Here is a 9,030-nt window from a genome sequence, read left to right as displayed (position 1 = left end):
CCGCCCGCCAGCTCTTCCTTATGCCCTGATCCTGCGCCCTGGGGTTACTTCAAAAGCAAAGTCTTTGTACCCAAGCTCATTAGGGGGAACTGGGCCAGGGCAGCTGTAGACTCTGAGTCCCCCTGGTTGGAAGGGGGATGTGTCACTGTTGCCTTTTAGCAGATTAGATGTGACAACAACCCGCCATCCTGGGTCAAGCCCTCTGGAAGCTGCTTGGAGTGGGGAACAGAGATGGGAACCAGCAGAGGAGGGGCAGGGCTGTGATGTAATAGTCAGAGGTCTGGGAGAGTGAAGCAGGTTGGACACGGTGCTGGAGCTGGGCTCTAACAGGAAGAGGTCAGCTCACATCACGACGCTGCCCATCCAGCAGGAGTCAGACCAAGGGTTAGGCAGGTGGAGGGGTGGCCACAGGCACCCAAAGCTATGTTCAGCCCCATCAATAGAGCAGACCCCAAGGGACACCCCCAGTCAGTCCCTGAGGCCCCAGCTGTCCAACCAGCCCCCCAGGCTGACTCTACCTGGGGCAGAGGCCAGGGTCCCAGGATGTCCACTTCTTCATGCCTGTACCCAGGCTGACTCTCTGGATCCTCCCAGTGAAATAGCAACTAGTCACATGTTGGCCATTTAAATTAATTAAATGAATATGAATGTATCATATATTTATATAAATACTAGCAAATACAACATAAACAGTAACATTAAAAATTTAGTTGCACCAGCCACACTTCAAGTGCTCAGTGGCCACAGGCCGCTAATGCCTCCCAGGTATGGGTGGAATATTCCGGTCACGGCAGGAAGTCCCAGGGGACAGGGCTGCTCCGGAGTCGCCCAGACCAGCAGAGGATGGGTGCTTCCTGGGGAACAGGATGGACTGGGCCGGGCGGGGGTGGAAGAGGGACCCCGGGCCAGGAAGAGGGGGTGTTTGTTCAGAGCTGGCTTGTGTTGACTCATCAGTCCTGGAGGTCTGGGCCTGGGCGAGGGATTAAGCCTTGAGCCGGTGACCTGCGAGTGGCCTGGGAAGGCAGCGCATGGAGGTTTGGCTCCCTGGGTCCTGGGCAGGAATGTTTCATCTCAGCAGATAGAGCGGACAAAGGGCCAGGCAGACCCAGACCGAGGCAGGCGGATGGGAGGACAAAGTCATCGAGATATGGAGGCAGCTCTATTTTAATCACAGTTGGCAACAGTACAACACCCAGTGGTGGCGACTTCCTTTTTTCACTTATATACCCAGGCTTCCTTCCTTGAGACGCCTATACACCCGTCACATGCCTGACCCCGTCTACCCTTCCAGACTATGACAGGTGCATTATGTATCAGCCACTCCCCCATTGATGGACACGTAGGTTATTTCATTTCTGAAAAATGTGGTTGTCTGCTTGCATTTTTCTCCCTTTCCCTTCCCAGACTGGGCTGTATCTTGTTAGCAGCTGTATCCCCAGGGCAGGGCATACAGTAGGTGCTTCATAAATGGATAAGTAAATGTATAGAAGACACTGTGAGGACAAGAGGTGGAGATCCTGCCCTAATTCCCATGGAAATGTCAGTGATGTGCAGGAGGGAGGATGGTGAGGTTAAGTGGGGATCCCTCCTTCCTAACCAGGGCTCCAACCGCCCTCAGCCTGTAGTCTGGGGGCTTTCCTCACAGGGTCCCGGGGACCCTGCTCCATGACTTTGTCTGCCTGGGGTGCTCTGTAACTGGGGACCTGGTGACAGATGTCATCTTCCACCCACAAGTGGCCTCAAACTTATACTGTCCCCCCATCCCTCCCCCAGCCCTGGTCCTCTGCGGCCAGCTCTCCGAGGGCAGGAACCTGTGTCTGCTGTGCTGGACCTATATCCTGAGTGCCTAGCACAGGACTTGTCACATAGCAGGTGCTCAATAAATTTTTAATGAGTGAACCCTTTCTCTTCTACCTTAGTTCTGACTCAGGATCTACTAACCCTTGGTTTGTTCTCCTCTGGGGACCTTCCCTGTAACCGCCCTGTACACTGACCCTCTCGTTCATTTATTTAGCAATGACATTGAGTACCTACTCTGTGCCAAGCACCCTGCTGAATGGCGGTGAAGGTGGGGACAGGGTGCTGGCTCTGGCTGCAGGGTTTAAATTCCGAGTCTCCTCGTGGCCACCTTGGGCAGGCAGGGAATGTTTGGAGCGTCAGTTTCCGTGTCTGAAAAATGGGAGAGGAAGAGGGCAGCTCATCATCTCCGTGGTGGTGATGGCTTCATTTTGGGGTGTTTACGTCAAAACTTATCAGTCGGCACACTTTACAGGCACTTTGTTGTATGTCCTTCACACCTCAATACAGCTGGAAAACACACCAACCCCCCAAGACCAGCACTTAGCACAGGGCCTGGCACATAGTAAATGTTCAACAAAAGTGGTTGAAGTCACTGAACCCTTTTAAGATCCCACGGAGCAGGCTCCAGTGCCCCCATTTTACAGATGGAGAAACCGAGGTTCAGAGAGGTAAAGACATTTCCCCAGGGTGACACAGCTTGGAAATAGAGGATCTGGGGCTTGACCTCTAAGCTCCTTGATTCTTCTTCATGTGACAGAAGGAGAAACTGAATTTTAGAGCGGTTAAGCCACCTGCCTAAGGTCACACAGTTGGATGCATGGCTGAGCCAGGATTCAAACCTAGGTTGGCCTAAAGGTAAAACCCGATTTTATTCTGTTTTGCCCCTTGGCACCTGGTCTGTCCATCACTCAGGCCCCCAGCCTCACAGAGGAATGGAATCCTAACCTCCTGACCTGGGATCCCCAGGGGCTGTCACGTCCAGGACACTGGCCCCAGAAATGCAGCCCTACCGGTCTGGCAGACGTGAGCCCTGCAGGGCCCTGTGAGGCAAGCGGGTGGGAGGAAGTAGGCTTGGGAGGAAGTAGGCTTAGGCGTTGAGGGGAGGACGGGAGTTTTGGGGTTGGGCAGCCTGTCCTGCGGGGATCCCAGGCCTGGCAGAGCCGGTCTGGCCCCACCCAGCTCCATCCACTCTCTGCCCTGACTGCATGACCTCTTTGCTGGGCGGCACTCCCAGCCTGGTCCGAGAGGCCCAGGGACGGGCTGGAAACGAGGTGTCCAGAGATGTGGGACAGATTGTGCCGGAAAGCGGCCCAGGGTGCACACTGAGGCCTAGACCTTCGAGATGGCCGGGTGGGGTCGTATGGCTGGGTCTGAGTGGGTGCTGCCCTGTGGGTGAGGCCGGGCTGGAGAGGCCCCCTGCTGAGATGAGAGCTAATTGGGGGGGCTGGGTCCTGCGGGACGGGCCAGGGTGGCCCGGAGCATCCGAGGCTCAAAGCAGTTGCTATTTAACCACCGGTGGGGAGCTGTTTCAATATTCTGATAACAGACGCAGCTGACAGGTGCACGTCTGCACCCAGGGAGGGCTGGCAGGGGGTCATTGAGCAGCGGCTCCCTGTGGGGGCAGCAGGGTGTGGCTGCCTGGCAGGGGCCCCCACCCAGGAGGGCCATTCTTGGGGAATGACTCAGAGGCAGGCAGAAGGTGACTCATCGTGGACCCTCTCCTGCCCCGGTTGCCAGGGCCCAGCCTCCCTCTGGCCCAGCCTGGGCTGTGGGGAGCTCAATAGGCCCTCAGGACCGAGTGTGACTCAGCCCATCTTGCTGACGGGCCAGCATGATTTTCCATCCCTTGCATTGTTCTGCTGGAAAAGTAAATATGTGTTACAAAACACAGAGAAGCTAGGCCAGCCCCCTTCTGTCCCTTTGGTAGGTGAGGGAAGAGAGAGGAAGAGGGGGGCCTCAGTGCCAGGCGCACTGGCTCTTCCCCGTTTTAGAAATAGGGACACCACGGCTCAGAGAGGTTCAGCCACCTACCCAAGGCCACACAGTTTGATGAGTGGAAGCCAGGATTCAAACCCAGGTTGGCTTCAAGCTGTAGCCTGTGAGCTCTTCTCAGGGGGTGTGGACCAGGCCTGAGCTGTGCTGCCTCCCTTCCGGTTCACAGCTGGGCCTCTCAGGGCGGCCCAGAAACCGCCTGCATTAGCGTTAGCGTGGGGGTGGGCGTAGGTGCTTGTTAATATGCAGATCCCTGGGATCTACCTAAACCCACCATAATCTCAGAGGGGGCCCTAGAATCTGCATCTGTAAATGCTCCTCAGTTGTGTGTGTGTGTGTTGGGGGGCTGCGGGTGGGGGGGGGCCTGAACAGTTGGAGATGAGAGAATGACTACCTGCTGGAGGCTGGGCTGGGCCTCGCCCTGGGAGGACAAGGCTCACAGGGCAAGGAACAGGCTGCTGGGTCCTACACACTCCGCTCTCTCTGGGGCTGGGGGAATGCTGCCCTTCTTGTTTCAAACTGGTTCATAGAAACACCCCAAGCCAGCGAGTGAACAAGCAGCTCTCCAGCTGCTGGGGAAACAGCGACAGCAAACAATGAGAGTATTTCCTGACCTTTCAGGAAAGTGGCCTCCTGGGAGCCACAGCCTGGCCCAGCTACAGAGAGGGGACGGGGTTAAGGGGCCGAGGGTGGCCTGGTCACCAGGAAACCCAATGGCCCTGTAGGTGCCACCTCTGTGAGGTTAACCATCAAGCAAATGCCAGGAAAGCAAACACCCTCCCTGAACCCCCATCCCACATGGCAGAGGGATGAGTCACTTGGCATAAGAGGAGAACCAAACAAATCCCATCTGCCCAGAGGAGGATGCACAGGGCCAGAACGCAGCTCCCACCCCATCCTCCTGCCCGAGACCAGTGGTGTGCACACGTGTATACACATGTGCATGCACACGCAGCCGCACCAGCTCTCGGAGCCCAGCTTGTAGAGGATGAGGGAGGAGGGACCGTGAGGCACAACACAAATTCCTCCCTAAACCTGCTAACTCTCCTGAAGCTCCTGGGTGGGGACCCAGCTGAGTCAGCAGGGGCCTGGGAGGGTAGAGGGGGTGGGGGTCCAGGACTCCAGCAGGCTGACCTGGGAACCAGCCCATCGGGCACAGACCTCCCAGGACCTCAGTGCCTTTCCCTGGAACATAAGAGCTTCCTCCCAGCTGGCAGGTCTGCTTCACCACAGGGTACAGGGGTGGTCCTCGGGGACAATCCATCAGCTGAGGCATGTCAGGCACACACCCTGTTGCTTGGCACAGAATCACCCTCAATCAATGAGAAGTGGCATTAACATCGTCAAGGCCATGGCTGTTACTCAGCAGCTGAGCTGCAAGCCTGCTCACCTGGAGGCTCCTGGCCTGGTCCCCTCCCCTAAGTGGACCTAGGGGGTGTGGGGAAGGAGATTTGGAAGTTGGGAGAAGTCCAGGGTTTGGAGACAGTTTAGAGTTTTTGCTTATACCCCTCAGTCCCATTAGCATTGAGCCTCCAGCTACAGATGTGCACACCCGCCCCCTCCATTTGTTGAGCCCTCACTAACTCCTGGGGGGCAATCGCTTAATATACGGGAGCTCACCCTCTGAGGGGGATGCTACAGTTGCGCCCATTTCCCAGATGAGGGAAACGGAGGCTCGAGAGGGAAAAGGATTTTCCCACGTTCACACAGCTGAAAGGGACTGGGCGAGGACTCCAACCCAGGTCTCCCCAGGCTGCTCCCCTGCTCCCCATCTCTGGACCCTGGTGCAGCTCTTCTTTCCAGACTCATCACGTGGGCTTTGTACTTGTTTGTATCTTTATGGCTGTTAGACTCTCAGCAGCTGAACAGTAGACTGGCTACCTTCCTCAGCATGGTTCTCTTCCCCCCAAATTTCACATCTTCCGTGATCCTTATCCGCCAGAATCCCCCAGTCCTCTTCCAACGAGAAAGGAGGTTAGAACCATAGAGTGTGGTGGGGCAAGAAGTTGGGGGACAGGGAAGGGGCTAGAAGGAAGGCTCTGGAAGGGAATGACAGACTTTGGTCACTCTTACACGAGTTTTTAATAGTAACTGGAAAAAGACATTGAAAAAGCAATTCAAGGACATACAAAAAAAAAATTTCTTTAAGTCCAAATGCTAGATTTCTCCCTTGTCCCTCCTGAGGGGACTCGTGGCTAAGTTTCTCGTGGATCCTTCCAGAAGTTTTCTGTGCACGTACACATGCATGTTCATTCTCTCCCTTACCCTTGCACTTGGCACCTGCCCCTCTGTGTGTCTCAGCAGCACTCCGCATCCCTTCCCATTCTTCTCGGGGCGGGGCCTTTCCTGGTGTGGATTCACCCTGGGTTATTTAAACACCCCCTCCCAGTGGCCATCTAATGACTTCCTTCCCCACAACAGTGCTGCCCAGAACACCCCTGAGTCTGGCTCAGCCCCCACATTAGGGCCCCATGCAGGGAAAGGTAATGGCGGGGGGAGGAGGGGTGGCGGGGTGAGTAAGGAAAGGATTTCCAGGCAGAGTTGTGAAGTGGGCAAAAGCAAGGGGACTAACAAGACCCCTCATGCGCCCCTGTCTATGGCCCACTTGGGGTGTGGGGAAGGGGTCCTAGGTGACAGCTCTGTGCTGAGCTGAGGCTTCTGCAGGTCCCAGGTGGGCCCCCACCTATATTCTTTTTTTTAAAATATATAATGTGTTCATTCTTTTCCTTTAAAAAATATATATACATTTTATTTCAGAAAAGAAGGGAGAGGGAGAGGGAGAGAGAGATAAAAACATCAATGATCAGAGAGAATCATTGATGGGCTGCCTTCTGCACGCGCCATACCGTGGACTGAGCCCGCAACCCAGGCATGTGCCCAGACCAGGAATCAAACCGTGACCTTCTGGTTCATAGGTTGACGCTCAACCACTGAGCCATGCCAGCAGGTCCCACTTATGTTCTGTAGCTTTGACTCCTCCCTGACACCTGCTCCACACCATCACACCATTGGCTTGCTGGAGGCAAGTTCCTTGGTGCCCTCCAGGCCCTGTCCTATCCTCAGACCCTGGAAGGAATTCACTGCGGGACCAAGGGAATTGCTCAAGCCCTTAGCTGCCCAGTGAAGAACTCCCTGCCTGAAGGGGGAGGGGGGGGGGCTGGTTGAGAGAGGAGCCAGGCAGAGCCAAGTTCACAGGGACAATGACAGGGTTAGATTTGGCAAGATCTGTTAAAGGCTCCCCACCTGAGAAGATGGGGGAGCGGAAGGAGCTTCAGGCAAGATCCCTGGCTCCTGGCTTCTCACAGAGGGACTTGCCAAAAGTTCAGATTCCTGGGCCCCTCCCCATGCTCCCCTGTCAGGAGCTCAAAGCCCTGGAATCTGCATTTTTATAAACTGCCCTGAGGATCCTGATGCACACCTTCAGAGCCATTGCATCTTGCAGGGCCTTTATCCCTTTTAGGTTCTCAGGCCTTTCTGAAAAGTTAACTTAAGGGTCGTCAATTAAAAAAAAAATTAGTATGTACGTATCTTCTCCCCGCCCCCAAGAGAAAGGCCCTTTGCTGTTTTTTGGTTTTTCCCTTTTCTCATCAATGCAGCAGAACCAGGCAGCCAAGGCTGGAGAGTGTTAGTCTGTTGAATGAGTGAATTAATGAACCTAGTGAGAGTGATAGACTCTCCCCCAGGAAAATGCACATATGGATACACATTTTAAAATCAAGAGTAGGGGGACTCAGAGACCCCCCTTAAGCCCATCCAGAGATGCCCCCTTAAGAGTAAGGTTTTTGCCCCTGGCTGGGTAATTCAGTTGGTTAGAGTGTCATCTCCAACATCAAGGTTTCAGGTTCAATCCCAGGTCAGGGCACATACAACAATCAATGAATGCGTAAATAAGTGGAACAATAAAAATTGATGTTTCTCTCTCTCCTCCATCCTCTCTCTATATATATAAAAGCCTATGTGACCGAATGACCAACCGGTTGCTATGACATGCACTGACCACCAGGGGGCAGACAACCAACACAGGTCAGTGAACTCCCACAGCAGGAGCGCCGCTGAGTGGGCTGGGATGAATAGAGCGGCACAGGCTCCTCCTCAGCCGCCTGCTGCTTCGAGCACTACTACACTCCTCTGGGGATGTTGGACTGCTGGTTTCATGGGGCTCAGGCTGAAACTGGCAATTTGACTCCCCCAAAGGGTCCCGGATTTCGAGAGGGCGCAGGCCAGGCTGAGGGACCCCACATGCACCAGGCCTCTAGTCAAGAAATAACATAAAATAAAAAGAATAAGATTTTCATAGGGTCTCTGTAACACTGAAAGCTCAGTTCTTTGGTGGCAGAAACAAGAGAAGGCCCAAAGGACACTAAGTTTTCAAAAGCTGCTGGGTCTGGGCCAGGGTAAGCCCTTGGGAATCTGCTTTCCCACCAACCTCCTTATCTATATATATAAAAGCCTAAGCAACCAATCAACAGATCGCTATGATGTGCACTGACCACCAGGGGACAGACGCTCAATGCAGGAGCTGCCCCCTGGTGGTCAGTGCGCTCCCACAGCCAACCTCCCACAGCCCCTCCCGGCACCCAACTGGCTGGCCCAATGACCTCAATCAGGATGGCCAACCTCCTGTGGCCCCTCCTACTGCTGGCCAACCTCCTGTGGCCCCAATCAACCTGATTGCTGTCCAGGCCGAGGAACCCCACTGGTGCACAAATTTGTGCACCGGGCTTCTAGTTTTATCAAGAAAAACACGTGGGGGAGCCTGGCTGGCGTGGCTCAGTGCTTGAGCATTGACCTATGATCCAGGAGGTCATGGTTCAATTCTGGTCAGGGCATATGCCTGGGTTGTGGGCTTGATCCCCAGTGTGGGGCATACAGTAGGCAGTCCATCAATGATTCTCTCTCATCATGGATGTTTCTGTGTATCTCTCTCCCTTCCTGTCTGAAATATATATATCCTATCTAATAAAAGAGAAACGTGGTAATTGGCGTACGACCGCTACCCTTCCCATTGGCTAATCAGCAAGATATGCAAATTAACTGTCAGCCAAGATGGCAGCCGGCAGCCAGGCAGCTTGAAACTAATATGAGGTTTGCTTGCTTCAGTGATGGAGGAAACCAACGTTCCCCACCTGCCTTGCCGGCCTCTGAGCCTGCAGTTTGAAACATTGTAACAAATATAGAAGCTAAACAAAACCCCAGAAACATGCTTTCATCCAGCCAGGATCTCAGAGCTGGAGTTAT

At 54.3% G+C, this 9,030-nt stretch overlaps 1 long non-coding RNA gene across 1 annotated transcript in view; it reads left to right on the top strand.

Annotated features, from left to right (window-relative positions):
* The window catches only part of LOC107182154, a 6,206-nt gene extending 4,335 nt beyond the window's left edge, over nt 1-1,871 (top strand). Inside the window, exon 3 of the long non-coding RNA XR_001512881.1 lies at nt 1,774-1,871. This is a non-coding gene — a long non-coding RNA (uncharacterized LOC107182154). The remainder of the gene's footprint in view (nt 1-1,773) is intronic.
* Nucleotides 1,872-9,030: the final 7,159 nt, after the last annotated feature.

This window comes from Myotis davidii, unplaced genomic scaffold (assembly GCF_000327345.1).
Source record: "Myotis davidii unplaced genomic scaffold, ASM32734v1 scaffold555, whole genome shotgun sequence".
NCBI classification, from domain to species: domain Eukaryota; kingdom Metazoa; phylum Chordata; class Mammalia; order Chiroptera; family Vespertilionidae; genus Myotis; species Myotis davidii.
This window is presented reverse-complemented; position numbering and strand designations above follow the sequence as displayed.